The following is a 15717-nucleotide window of genomic DNA, read 5'->3' on the forward strand; positions in this document are numbered from 1 at the left end:
CAAAGAAAGAACATATTTATGACGTTGATAATTCCAGGGCCCAATTATCTGGGGAATAATATGAATGTGTACCTGCAACTGCTTAAGGATGAATTGGAAGAAGCTTGGGATAATGGGGTCAAGACATACGATGCCGCTAGAAAAGTAAACTTCAAAATGCATGCGTGGTACATGTACTCTATGCATGACTTGCCAGCGTATGCGCTATTCGCTGGATGGTGTGTGCATGGAAGGTTCTCGTGCCCCCAATGCAAGGCAGCTCTTCAATTTCATTGGTTGCACGAGGGTCGGAAGTATTCTTGCTTTGACTTGCATAGACAGTTCCTGGATCTTGACCATCAGTTCAGAAAAGACAAGAAGAACTTTACGAAAGGTAAAGTTGTCAAAAACTTGGCACCACCTGCGTTCACAGGCCAACAGATCCTGGATCAGTTAAACGCCCTCGAGCCTGATCCAGAGCGTCCAGGGTATTTTAAGGGGTATAATTCAAAACACGCCTGGACTCACAAGCCATGCTTCTGGGATCTGCCATACTTCAAAGACCTCCTTCTTCCACACAATATCGACATGATGCACACTGAAAAGAATATCGGAGAGGCTATTTTTGGTACATTGTTCGACATAGATGGGAAGACAAAGGATAATATTAAGGCTAGAGTCGATCAAGAGACACTATGTCATAGACCGTTACAAAACATGCGAGAAGGCACAGGAAAGCAGAAGTGGTCGAAGCCAAAGGCCTGGTTCAATCTTGGAAGGCCACCTATGAGGGAAATTATCTTGTGGTTCAAAATGCACTTGATGTTCCTCAATGGGTATGCATTGAATCTAAAGAGGGGAGCGAGTCTTAAAAAATTAAAAATCTTTGGTCTCAAGAGTCATGATTGGCACATATGGCTAGAGCGGGTAATGCCGGTGATGTTACGTGGCTTTATTCCTGAGGATGAATGGCTAGTACTGGCGGAGCTGAGCTATTTCTTCCGTGTTCTTTGTGCGAAAGAATTGTCGCCTGGCGTGGTAAAAGACATGGAGGAGTTCGCACCGGAGTTGTTGTGCAAGTTAGAGAAGATCTTTCCACTGGGCTTCTTTAATCCATTGCAACATTTGATTTTACATCTACCGACCGAGGCAAGATTGGGTGGGCCCGTGCAAGATCGTTGCTGCTATGCAACTGAGAGGATGCAGAAGACCCTTCAAGCTAAATGTAAAAATAAGCGTAGAATTGAAGCATCGATGGCCGAGGCATTCATTACTGAGGAGGTGGCAAACTTTGTGAGAACACACTACGAAGCCAAAAATCATCATTTGCATAATCCGAAGCCTCGACACAATGATGCAGACCCTAAAAATGGTGGGTCCAACGTCAGCCTATTCAAAGGGAAGCTTGCACCAGCCGGTGCTTCGAAACCAATAACGTTGGATGTCGAAGAATGGCGGAACATTTCGTTGTATATCTTCAACAACCAAAAAGAAGTGCGGCCGTACATCCAGTGAGTTCTCGACACATTTTCCCGTAAATTCTAATTCATTTCAACTGCTCTTATTCCCGGATATTTCAAACAACCGTTACGTCGTCAAATTCTCAGATGGAGCGGTGATCGAAAATGATTCCGTCAAAGAGTATGAGCTTCTGTCAAAGACAGGAGGCGGCTATCCCGGTTACAACTCTTGGTTCAAACAAACGGTAATTATCAATAATGGACCATTTCATTCTTGGTCTAACTTGCGGTAATGCAACAACCGTTTCGTATTAAACTTGTAGGCTAATTCAGAGTCTATGGACGCTGAATTCAGACAAGTCTCTAATGGTTTTGACTATAAGGTCCGTTCATTTGAGAAATACAACATCAATGGGTATCTCTTTCGTACCTTTGGCAAAGAGCTATCTATGCCCGACCGGAAATCTTCAAATTGTGGTGTCTCTGCTATGGGCAAAGGTGTTATCGAGTATTATGGAAGAGTTGAAGCAATGTATGAACTTCAATTCTATGGTTAAAACCCACCGAACGTTGTAGTCTTCAAATGTTATTGGTTCCAGCCGAAAAATACTAGAAAGACTCATGAACACATAGGACTAGTCGAAATCAATCCAAACACCCATTTAGATGTTCCCGATGTCTATATTACGGCTCAACAGGCGACCCAAGTTTTCTATCTACCGTGGGCATGCCAAACGGATAAGAATCTGGAAGGTTGGTATTTTGTTTATGAAGTGCCGCCACATGTCAGACCACCAGTCCCAAATGAACAGGATTATGAACCTCAGATTAACCCAGACACATATGATGGAGAATTCTTCCAAGAAACACGTCTTTCCAAGAAACGTTTCAAGAACCGCCGTGCTTCACCCAAGAACATGGAAGTAGACAGCGACAATGATTCCGACTCCAGCCCTGAGCCGGAACCAGAAGACCTGGAACTCGTAGAGGTTACTGATGCGGATGACCTGTCAATGCTTCAACGATTAAAGGAAGGCCTTTCACAACTTCACGCCGTTGAACCCGACGAGCACGTCATTCATGAAGACATACGTGATAGTGATGATGATGAAACATTTATTGATGATGATTATTAGTTTGTAAGATTCACAACTTAAAATATATATATTTTAATCTTTATTATTCATGTACATATTATTATTCATGTCAGTTATTCATTTTTTTTATGTTGTACTAATTTCTTTTAATCTTTATCATGGCAGGTCACCAGGTGTGGAAAGATGGTGGGCGCTGGTCCAGATCGCTCGACGGGTTCTTCCCAGGCGCCCCGCACGAGGGGTGGTACTTCCCTTCCACCCCTATCTCTTCGTAGAGCATTGGCAGACAGTCTGTCGACACCACCCGTGGGTTCTTCTTCGTCGGCGGCATTGCCCACTTGGAGTGGTGCTGGTCAAGTAGGGAAGAAGGGGAAGGGTACAGGGAGAGGTGGTGGCCGCAGAAGATCCAGGAGGACTGTTGAGCCGTCCTCGCCACCACCACCAGCTCATTCACCCGAGCATAGGACTAGTATGGTCGACCCGTTTGCGGAGGAGGCTACGGGGACTCCGTTCCAGGAGCCTGTTGTTGACGGGCATTCGTCCCATGAGACTCCAGTCCAGGAGTAGCCTCGGGTCGAGGTACACTCGGCCCAGGAGCAGCCGGAGGAGACTACGGTTCCGGAGGCTTCACCCTACGTGGAGAGGCCCGGATGGGAGACCTGACCGGATCGTACCGAGTTGCCGGATTGGACCGAGGGTCCGGGTGGCTCAGGGGGTGGGGATGGCGGGGATGAGCTTACGGATAGTGAGGGCGATGTGCAGGTGGACGAGGCCACCGTGTACAAGCATGGTAGTACATGTCTCCCGGTCGCGTCGGCTACCCGCGAGCAGAGGCTCGTGATTAAACCTGAAGGAGATAGGTAAGTACATTTACTCGGTTTTTAGCTTTTACCTTCAAGTTTGTTCAAATATCTAATGCGTTGATGTTATCATACTGCAGGGGATGGGTACACCCTCTTGGAGTCCGCAGGCCGAACACCTTCCTTGGTGTGCTTTGCCGGACAAATTTCCCGGGGTTTGTTACGTTGCCTGGTGAGGGTCAGGTTCCTACACTAGGATTTTCCTGGGAGCACTACGAGGCTGCGCAGGCCCCGCCGGAGGAGATTATAGATGGTTTCTTGTGCCACACGAGGGCCGAGATGGTGATCAAGAGCTTTTGAGTAAATTATCCTTTTAGAGAATCTAAAATTAACAATATAGCTAATTATTGTACCAATCGGTGTTTTAACGTTTGATTGCAGACCTTCTATAGGTGTGAGAATGGATATGAGGAGGAGGCGGCCAGGGTTCTCGAGGCCGAGTGTAGGCGGTTACTACAGAACTTGCGCCACGAGGCTCGGCCTCAGGCTATTCGAGATTACTCCGCCACGCGTGGTATTAAGAAGCAGAAGAAGGATTGCCGCGGAAAGTTTCTGAAGAAGGAGCAATACATGAAGGTAATTACCTATTCTTAAGTTCTTCTACGTAGTTTTCTTGATTTCATTCATAGGCGTAGCACTGAAAATTCTTTCTAATAACTTATAGGTGCCCCTGAGATGGTGTGCGGATAAGATGGATTGTTGGGAGGCGTTGGTTGATGAGTGTTGCACACGCAGCTGGCGAGCTGTCCACGAGAATGCGAAGGATCGGCGTAGCCAAATGGTTGGTGTGCGACATCATCAAGGCAACGGCAACTTACTTCAGTTTGGACGAAATTGGGCATGTGATTTGCTTCATGATTCATGCAATTCATTCTTGATGCTAATATTTTGTTCCTCTCTTTTAGGCGCATCACAATAAGACGGAGATGCCACACTTGTACGACCTTTATGGCATGGCCCATACTGCCTCGTACAAGAAGGCGAAGGGATTCTCTGAGTCTGACCTGGATGATCCCAATAACTTCTCCAACATATCATCCCACCAGAAGCTTGTGGCATACAGGGACGCGGGGAAGGCTATGAAAGGGGATGACTTTAACCCTAGCCAGGAACCTTTGGATCCAGAGCTGGTGATGATATCTGGTGGCGGGAGGCCCCATGGCTCGATAGCCATTGGAGATGGGATAATACGTTGTCCACTCACTCTTCCGGAGATCAAGGCGTGCCAGTCGAGCAGCTGTCCTGAGATAACGCGTCGTCCACGGCCAGTCGAACTTGCCATTGAGGTTAGTTGTACGGACTAAGAACACTTTCATCCATTTCATTATGTGTGTCACCATAGATCATTACTGTGGTAACGAGGAATGGTGTTTCAGGCTGCTGTTCAGAAAGAGAGAGCGGCAAACCAGGCTGCTCTTGAGAAAGAGAGATTGGCAAGCCAAGCTGCTCTTCAGGCTGCTCTTGATGAGAGGGACCAGACCACGGCACGATTGATTGATGAGGAGAGGGCCCGGAATGAGGCGGGTCAACGGGCCCTGTACGAGCTTTTTGTGGTATGTTTTTTTTTCACATTAGCCAAATCATGTGTGTAATGTTCGTTTCATTACTAACTAATACGACCCACTCTTCAGGGTCTGTGCGAGAAGAGCGGTCAAGTCCCTCCGCCGATGCCCGTCTTCTCTTCGATTGGCACAGTGGGTTTCATTATAAACTAGTATTAATAATTAAGTGTCATCATGCTAACTGAGACATTGCAAAATATCTTTTGTGCAGAATAACTCCCGAGCGGCATCGCACAACCCTTCTCCAGGGCAACCGTCTCCAAACGAAGCCGCCGCGAGCAACCGTGGTGTTTCTCCTCCTTGATGACCACAACGGTAAGTTTCTCTTCTCCTCTTTCATATTATCCTTGCTTTAATTTCCCCAAAAAGACATAATTCGCCCATTTAGCTCCAAAATGCCATAATAACCTCACAATGGCATAAGAACCTTGGTTAGCTCATGAATATTATATACTTAGCTTGTTTTCCTCTAAAATGAGATAATTAGCCCATTTAGCTACAAAAAGACATAATTAGGTAATTTAGCTCCAAGAAGAGGAGAAGAGGAGAAGAGGAGAATAAATAGGAAAAATGAAAAGAAAGAAGAAGAAGAAGAAGAAGAGAAGAAGGAGAAGGAGGAGGAGGAGGAGGAGGAGGAGGAGAAGGAGGAGAAGGCCAAGGACCTTCTAGTCCTTCTCTTCCTCCTCCTTCTCCTCCTTCTCCTCCTACTTCTTGATTTCTTCTTCTTCTCCTCCTCCTCTTTCTTCTCCTCTTTCATATTATACTTGCTTTAATTTCCCCAAAAAGACATAATTAGCCCATTTAGCTCCAAAATGCCATAATAACCTCAAAATGGCATAAGAACCTTGGTTAGCTCATGAATATTATGTACTTAGCTTGTTTTCCTATAAAATGAGATAATTAGCCCATTTAGCTCCAAAAAGACATAATTAGGTAATTTAGCTCCAAGAAGAGGAGAAGAAATAGGAAAAATGAAAAGAAAGAAGAGTAAGAAGAAGAGAAGAAGGAGAAGGAGGAGAAGGAGGAGGAGGAGGAGGGGGGGGGAAGGAGGAGAAGGCCAAGGACCTTCTAGTCCTTCTCCTCCTCCTCCTTCTCCTCCTTCTCCTCCTTCTTCTTGATTTCTTCTTCTTCTCCTCCTCCTCCTCCTCTTTCTTCTCCTCTTTCATATTATACTTGCTTTAATTTCCCCAAAAATGACATAATTAGCCCTAGCTCCAAAATGCCATAATAAGCTCAAAATGGCATAAGAACCTTGGTTAGCTCATGAATATTATATACTTAGCTTGTTTTCCTCTAAAATGGGATAATTAGCCCATTTAGCTCCAAAAAGACATAGTTCGGTAATTTAGATCCAACAAGAGGAGAAGAGGAGAATAAATAGGAAAAATGAAAAGAAAGAAGAAGAAGAAGAAGAAGAAGAAGAAGAAGAGAAGAAGGAGAAGGAGGAGGAGGAGAAGGCCAAGGACCTTCTAGTCCTTCTCCTCCTCCTCCTTCTCCTCCTTCTCGATTTCTTCTTCTTCTCCTCTTCCTCCTCTTTCTTCTCCTCTTTCATATTATCCTTGCTTTAATTTCCCCAACAATGACATAATTAGCCCATTTAGCTCCAAAATACCATAATAAGCTCAAAATGGCATAAGAACCTTGGTTAGCTCATGAATATTATATACTTAGCTTGTTTACCTCTAAAATGGGATAATTAGCCCATTTAGCTCCAAAAAGACATAATTAGGTAATTTAGCTCCTACAAGAGGAGAAGAAATAGTAAAAATGAAAAGAAAGAAGAAGAAGAAGAAGAAGAAGAAGAGAAGGAGAAGGAGGAGGAGGAGGAGAAGGAGAAGGCCAAGGACCTTCAAGTCCTTGTCCTCCTCCTCCTTCTCCTCCTTCTTCTTGATTTCTTCTTCTTCTCCTCCTCCTCCTCTTTCTTCTCCTCTTTCATATTATCCTTGCTTTAATTTCCCCAACAATGACATAATTAGCCCATTTAGCTCCAAAATACCATAATAAGCTCAAAATGGCATAAGAACCTTGGTTAGCTCATGAATATTATATACTTAGCTTGTTTTCCTCTAAAATGGGATAATTAGCCCATTTAGCTCCAAAAAGACATAATTAGGTAATTTAGCTCCAACAAGAGGAGAGAGGATAATAAATAGGAAAAATGAAAAGAAAGAAGAAGAAGAAGAAGAGAAGAAGTAGAAGGAGGAGGAGGAGGAGAAGGAGAAGGCCAAGGACCTTCTGGTCCTTCTCCTCCTCCTCCTTCTCCTCCTTCTCCTCCTTCTTCTTGATGTCTTCTTCTTTTCCTCCTCCTCCTCTTTCATATTATCCTTTCTTTAATTTCCCCAACAATGACATAATTAGCCAATTTAGCTCCAAAATACCATAATAAGCTCCAAATGGCATAAGAACCTTGGTTAGCTCATGAATATTATATACATAGCTTGTTTTCCTCTAAAATGGGATAATTAACCCATTTAGCTCCAAAAAGACATAATTAGGTAATTTAGCTCCAACAAGAGGAGAAGAGGAGAAGGCATAGGAAAAATGAAAAGAAAGAAGAAGAAGAAGAAGAGGAAGAACAGAAGGAAGAGAAGGAGGAGGAGGAGGAGGAGAAGGAGAAGGCCAAGGACCTTCTAGTCCTTCTCCTCCTCCTCCTTCTCCTCCTTCTCCTTCTTCTTGATTTCTTCTTCTTCTCCTCCTCCTCCTCTTTCTTCTCCTATTTAATATTATCCTTGCTTTAATTTCCCCAACAATGACATAATTAACCCATTTAGCTCCAAAATACCATAATAAGCTCAAAATGGCACAAGAACCTTGGTTAGCTCATGATTTTTATATACTTAGCTTGTTTTCCTCTAAAATGGGACAATTAACCCATTTAGCTCGAAAAAGACATAATTAGGTAATTTAGATCCAACAAGAGGAGAAGAGGAGAATAAATAGGAAAAATGAAAAGAAAGAAGAAGAAGAAGAAGAAGAAGAAGAGAAGAAGGAGAAGGAGGAGGAGGAGGAGGAGGAGAAGGAGAAGGCCAAGGATCTTCTAATCCTTCTCCTCCTCCTCTTCCTCCTCCTTCTTCTTGATTTCTACTTCTTCTCCTCATACTCCTCTTTCTTCTCCTCTTTAATATTATCCTTGCTTTAATTTCTCCAACAATGGCATAATTAGCCCATTTAGCTCCAAAATACCATAATAAGCTCAAAATGGCATAAGAACCTTGATTAGCTCATGAATATTATATACTTAGCTTGTTTTCCTCTGAAATGGGATAATTAAGACTTTTATCTCCTAAAAGACATAATTTGGTAATTTAGCTCCAACAATAGGAGAAGAGGAGAAGAAATAGGCAAATTGAAAGAAGAAGAAGAAGAAGAAGAAGAAGAAGAGAAGGAGGAGGAGGAGGAGGAGGAGAAGGAGAAGGCCAAGGACCTTCTAGTCCTTCTCCTCCTCCTCCTTCTCCTCCTTCTCCTCCTTCTTCTTGATTTCTTCTTCTTCTCCTCCTCCTCCTCCTCTTTCTTCTCCTCTTTCATATTATCCTTGCTTTAATTTCCCCAACAATGACATAATTAGCCCATTTAGCTCCAAAATGCCATCATAAGCTCAAAATGGCATAAGAACCTTGGTTAGCTCATGAATATTATATAGATAGCTTGTTTTCCTCTAAAATGGGATAATTAACCCATTTAGCTCCAAAAAGACATAGTTAGGTAATTTAGCTCCAACAAGAGGAGAAGAGGAGAAGGAATAGGCAAAATGAAAAGAAAGAAGAAGAAGAAGAAGAGGAAGAACAGAAGGAAGAGAAGGAGGAGGAGGAGGAGGAGAAGGAGAAGGCCAAGGACCTTCTAGTCCTTCTCCTCCTCCTCCTTCTCCTCCTTCTCCTTCTTCTTGATTTCTTCTTCTTCTCCTCCTCCTCCTCTTTCTTCTCCTATTTCATATTATCCTTGCTTTAATTTCCCCAACAATGACATAATTAACCCATTTAGCTCCAAATTAACATAATAAGCTCAAAATGGCACAAGAACCTTGGTTAGCTCATGATTATTATATACTTAGCTTGTTTTCCTCTAAAATGGGACAATTAACCCATTTAGCTCGAAAAAGACATAATTAGGTAATTCAGATCCAACAAGAGGAGAAGAGGAGAATAAATAGGAAAAATGAAAAGAAAGAAGAAGAAGAAGAAGAAGAAGAGAAGAAGGAGAAGGAGGAGGAGGAGGAGGAGAAGGAGAAGGCCAAGGATCTTCTAGTCCTTCTCTTCCTCCTCTTCCTCCTCCTTCTTCTTGATTTCTACTTCTTCTCCTCATACTCCTCTTTCTTCTCCTCTTTAATATTATCCTTGCTTTAATTTCTCCAACAATGACATAATTAGCCCATTTAGCTCCAAAATACCATAATAAGCTCAAAATGGCATAAGAACCTTGATTAGCTCATGAATATTATATACTTAGCTTGTTTTCCTCTAAAATGGGATAATTAAGCCTTTATCTCCAAGAAGACATAATTAGGTAATTTAGCTCCAACAATAGGAGAAGAGGAGAAGAAATAGGCAAAATGAAAGAAGAAGAAGAAGAAGAAGAAGAAGAAGAGAAGGAGGAGGAGGAGGAGGAGGAGAAGGAGAAGGCCAAGGACCTTCTAGTCCTTCTCCTCCTCCTCCTTCTCCTCCTTCTCCTCCTTCTTCTTGATTTCTTCTTCTTCTCCTCCTCCTCCTCCTCTTTCTTCTCCTCTTTCATATTATCATTGCTTTAATTTCCCCAACAATGACATAATTAGCCCATTTAGCTCCAAAATGCCATCATAAGCTCAAAATGGCATAAGAACCTTGGTTAGCTCATGAATATTATATACTTAGCTTGTTTTCCTCTAAAATGGGATAATTAGCCCATTTAGCTGCAAAAAGACATAGTTAGGTAATTTAGATCCAACAAGAGGAGAAGAGGAGAATAAATAGGAAAAATGAAAAGAAAGAAGAAGAAGAAGAAGAAGAAGAAGAAGAGAAGAAGGAGAAGGAGGAGGAGGAGAAGGCCAAGGACCTTCTAGTCCTTCTCCTCCTCCTCCTTCTCCTCCTTCTCGATTTCTTCTTCTTCTCCTCCTCCTCCTCTTTCTTCTCCTATTTCATATTATCCTTGCTTTAATTTCCCCAACAATGACATAATTAGCCCATTTAGCTCCAAAATACCATAATAAGCTCAAAATGGCATAAGAACCTTCGTTAGCTCATGAATATTATATACTTAGCTTGTTTACCTCTAAAATGGGATAATTAGCCCATTTAGCTCCAAAAAGACATAATTAGGTAATTTAGCTCCTACAAGAGGAGAAGAAATAGTAAAAATGAAAAGAAAGAAGAAGAAGAAGAAGAAGAGAAGGAGAAGGAGGAGGAGGAGGAGGAGAAGGAGAAGGCCAAGGACCTTCAAGTCCTTCTCCTCCTCCTCCTTCTCTTCCTTCTTCTTGATTTCTTCTTCTTCTCCTCCTCCTCCTCTTTCTTCTCCTCTTTCATAATATCCTTGCTTTAATTTCCCCAACAATGACATAATTAGCCCATTTAGCTCCAAAACACCATAATAAGCTCAAAATGGCATAAGAACCTTGGTTAGCTCATGAATATTATATACTTAGCTTGTTTTCCTCTAAAATGGGATAATTAGCCCATTTAACTCCAAAAAGACATAATTAGGTAATTTAGCTCCAACAAGAGGAGAGAGGAGAATAAATAGGAAAAATGAAAAGAAAGAAGAAGAAGAAGAAGAGAAGAAGGAGAAGGAGGAGGAGGAGGAGAAGGAGAAGGCCAAGGACCTTCTGGTCCTTCTCCTCCTCCTCCTTCTCCTCCTTCTCCTCCTTCTTCTTGATGTCTTCTTCTTCTCCTCCTCCTCCTCTTTCATATTATCTTTGCTTTAATTTCCCCAACAATGACATAATTAGCCCATTTAGCTCCAAAATACCATAATAAGCTCAAAATGGCATAAGAACCTTGGTTAGCTCATGAATATTATATGCATAGCTTGTTTTCCTCTAAAATGGGATAATTGACCCATTTAGCTCCAAAAAGACATAATTAGGTAATTTAGCTCCAACAAGAGGAGAAGAAATAGGCAAAATGAAAAGAAAGAAGAAGAAGAAGAAGAGGAAGAACAGAAGATGGAGAAGGAGGAGGAGGAGGAGGAGGAGGAGGAGGAGAAGGAGAAGGCCAAGGACCTTCTAGTCCTTCTCCTCCTCCTCCTTCTCCTCCTTCTCCTTCTTCTTGATTTATTCTTCTTCTCCTCCTCCTCCTCTTCTTCTCCTCTTTCATATTATCCTTGCTTTAATTTCCCCAACAATGACATAATTAGCCCATTTAGCTCCAAAATACCATAATAAGCTCAAAATGGCATAAGAACCTTGGTTAGCTCATGATTATTATATACTTAGCTTGTTTTCCTCTAAAATGGGATAATTAACCCATTTAGGTCCAAAAAGACATAATTAGGTAATTTAGCTCCAACAAGAGGAGAAGATGAGACGAAATAGGCAAAATGAAAAGAAACAAGAAGAAGAAGAAGAAGGAGAAGAGAAGAAGGAGAAGGAGGAGGAGGAGGAGAAGGAGAAGGCCAAGGACCTTCTAGTCCTTCTCCTCCTCCTCCTTCTCCTCCTTCTCCTTCTTCTTGATTTCTTCTTCTTCTTCTCCTCCTCCTCTTTCTTCTCCTCTTTCATATTATCCTTGCTTTAATTTCCCCAACAATGACATAATTAGCCCATTTAGCTCCAAAATACCATAATAAGCTCAAAATGGCATAAGAACCTTGGTTAGCTCATGAATATTATATACTTAGCTTGTTTTCCTATAAAATGGGATAATTATCCCATTTAGCTCCAAAAAGACATAATTAGGTAATTTAGCTCCAACAAGAGGAAAAGAGGAGAAGAAATAGGCAAAATGAAAAGAAAGAACAAGAAGAAGAAGAAGAGAAGAAGGAGAAGGAGGAGGAGGAGGAGGAGGAGGAGAAGGCCAAGGACCTTCTAGTCCTTCTCCTCCTTCTCCTCCTTCTTTTGATTTCTTATTCTTCTCCTCCTCCTCCTCTTTCATATTATCCTTGCTTTAATTAACCCATTTAGCTGCAAAATGCCATAATAAGCTAAAAATGGCATAAGAACCTTGGTTAGCTCATGAATATTATATTCTTAGCTTGTTTTCCGCTAAAAATGAGATAATTAGCTGAAAAACATCATATTTTGTTCTTCTTCTGACTTTCTTATTCACATTTTTGCAGATTGGATATACTACATGCATGGAAGCTCGCATTCATGGAGTTGAACAATGTCGATGGATGAACTTTATATGTATATCATCTTGTTTTCATTTGAGTTGATGAACAATGTCGAACTATATGTATATGTATATATGGATAAACAGTGCAATACTGTGTATGTTGGTTCTTTCGATATATGGGGATGTACATTGATTTATATGTATATCATATATGTGTCGTGAATTATATATATGTGTTGGCAAGTATATGTGTGGTGAACTATATATCATATATGTGTGGTGAATGTGATGTCAAATATATATATATATATATATATACATATATATGCTGTGAAATAATATAAAACAAAAAAAACAGGTACTATATGGGCTCTTTGCCGTCTGCCAGCTGATGGCAAAGACCTGTGCCATTAGCTGGCAGATGGCAAAGGTGACACATGGCACCCAGCTGTGCATCCTGGGGTCTCTATATAGGCTCTTTGCCGTCTGCCTCCAGGGTGGGCAGACAGCAAAGAAGAGGGCACAAAGGAGGGGGGGAGGAGGAGGCAGACGGCAAAGAGTGGAGGTGGGGGGAGGAGGAGGCAGACGACAAAGAATAAGGGGGAGGCAGACGGCAAAGAGTGGAGGGGGGCGGGAGGAGGAAGCAGACGGCAAAGAATAAGGGGGAGGCAGACGACAAAGCCTCCGTTAACCCCTAACGGAGGCAACGCCTGTCGGCTGCCGACTCGAGCACTTTGCCGACTGCTCCTAAGGAAAGCTGACGGCAAAGAGCTTTGCCGTCCGCTTTGGGGGGACAGACGGCAAACAAGGTCCTATGCCGTCGTAGGCTGACGCAGAAATTTTGCCGGCCGTGAGATTCTTTGCCGTATGTTGTTTTGTCTTTGTCGTCCGGGATTTAGTCTTTGCCGTCTGTGATGGCAGACGGCAAAGAAGCTGATTCCTGTAGTGGCTGAGGCAAACCAGCGGGTGGTTTGATGTGTTGTCCATCTACTATTTCTAAGAATGATAACAGTTATTGTAAGTCAAGATTCATTCACGTCCACCTGTTTATGTCCTGTTTCATGTCCGACTATAACTGTTGGACCAAGCACGGAGAAAGTGGGGTTATAATGGAGGAGAATAAAGAAGAAGAGGATGATGATAGCTATCATGTGTTCCTTGAATACGATGGTACTACAATGGGGGAAGAAGCTGAAAAATAGGCACCAGATGAGCCTGCTGATGATCTTGGTCCGGCCATTGCTGATGCAAAGAGAAACTGCGCAAGTGAAAAGGAGAAGTTGAAGTTGGAGCGCATGTTAGAGGATCACAAGAAATTGTTGTACCCAAATTATAAAGATGACAAGAAGAAGCTGGGTACCACACTGGAATTGCTGCAATGGAAGGCACAAAATGGTGTATTTGACAAGGGGTTTTAAAAGTTTTTGAAACTGTTAAAGAAGATGCTTCCAAAGGACAATGAATTGCCCGACAGTATGTACGAAGCAAAGAAGGCTATCTGCCCTATAGGATTAGAGGTGTAGAAGATACATGCATGTTCCAATGACTGCGCCCTCTACCGCGGTGAGGAGTACGAGAATTTGAATGGATGCCCGGTATGCGGTGCGTTGTGCTATAAGATAATTCGTGATGACCATGGTGATGATGTTGAGGGCCAACGCGCCAGGAAGAGGATTCCCGCGAATGTGATGTAGTATGCTCCTATAATACTACGGTTGAAATGTTTGTTCCAAAACAAAGAGCATGTCAAGTTGATGTGATGGCACAAAGAAGACCGTAAGAAAGACGGGAAGTTGAGAGTACCCGCTGATGGGTCGAAGTGGAGGAAAATCGAGAGAAAGTGGGGGAATTTGTAGATGATGCAAGGAACGTTTGGTTTAAATGCGGATGGCATTAATACTTTTGGGGAGCAGAGCACCAATCATAACACCTGGCATCTGATTCTATGCATCTATAACCTTCATACTTCTGGGGAACTTTGCATGGGAAACAAAAAATTTCGTATGCACAGGAAAGACCTGTCATGGTGATGATCATCTACGAGAGGGGAGATCGGATCCACATACCCTTGTAGATTGCTAAGCAGGAAGCGTTAAGAAACGCGATTGATGTAGTGGAACGTCTTCACCATCCAAATCGTAGCCGTCCCACGATTCGTCCTGATCTAGCGCCAAACGGATGGCACCTCCACGTTCAGAACACGTACAGCTCGATGATTATCTCCGCCTTCTCGATCTAGAAAGAGGTGGCGGAGAGGTAGATGAGTTATCCAGCAGCGCAATGGCGTGACAGCGATGGTGGTGGAGCTATTCCAGTAGGGCTTCATCCAAGAACTGTTGAAACTAGACTAGAGGCGAAACAGACCTAGAGAGAGGGCATCACATGGCTGATTGTTGTGTCTCAAAAACCCTCAAAACCTCTAGTATATATAGGACGGGAGAAGAGGAGGCAGCCTTGGCCCCTACTCCAAGGAGAAGGAGTCGGCCGAACAAAGGAAGAGTCCACCTTTCCACAAGGGAGGTGGACTACTTTGGGAGGACTCGTCCTTCCCTTCCTTGTAAAGGACTTATGCCTTTTATCTCCTCCCCTAGCCACATGGCCATTTGGGAGAGGGTCCGGATAGCCCACCAGGGGATGGTCTACCTCTTCTCAAATCCCACAAGGCTCTTGGGTTGTCAGACCCCTCCCGGTGGTCCCCTGGCACCCTCCCGGCACTCCTGGTATACTACTGATGAGCCCAAAACTTTTCCGGTCACCAAAACAGGACTTTATATTATCAATCTTTACCTCCGTACTATTTCGGAGCTCCTCGTGTCATATAGGAACTCATCCGGGACTACTAACAACCTTCGGTCACACACCTATAACTCAACTATACCGAAGTCACCGGACCTTAAGTGTGCACACCCTGCGGGTTCGAGAACTATGTAGACATGTCTGAGACACTCTCTGGTCAATATCCAATAGCGGGACCTGGACGTCCATATTGGATCCTACATATTCTACGATGATCTTATCGGCTGAACCTCTATGTCAAGGATTCACACAATCCCGTATGTCATTTCCTTTGTCATTCGGTATGTTACTTCCCCAAGATTCGATCGTCGGTATCGCCATACATATTTGAATCTCGTTATCGGCAAGTCTCTTTACTTGTTCCGTAACACAAGATCCCGTGGCTAACCTTTTAGTCACATTGCTTTCAAGGCTTGCTTGTGATGTTGTATTACCGAGTGGGCCCCGAGATACCTCTCCGTCACACGGAGTGACAAATCCTAGTCTTGATCCATGCTCAGTCAACGGACACCTTCGGAGATACCTGTAGAGCACCTTTATAGTCACCCAGTAACGTTGCGATGTTTCATACACACAAGGCATTCCTCCGATGTCAGTGAGTTACATGATCTCATGGTCATAGGAATGTATACTTGACATGCAGAAAACAATAGCAACAAAATAACACGATCACATGCTACATTTATAGTTTGGGTCTTGTCCATCACATCATTCTCCTAATGATG

The sequence above is a fragment of the Hordeum vulgare genome, chromosome 7H (genome assembly GCF_904849725.1).
Source record: "Hordeum vulgare subsp. vulgare chromosome 7H, MorexV3_pseudomolecules_assembly, whole genome shotgun sequence".
NCBI classification, from domain to species: domain Eukaryota; kingdom Viridiplantae; phylum Streptophyta; class Magnoliopsida; order Poales; family Poaceae; genus Hordeum; species Hordeum vulgare.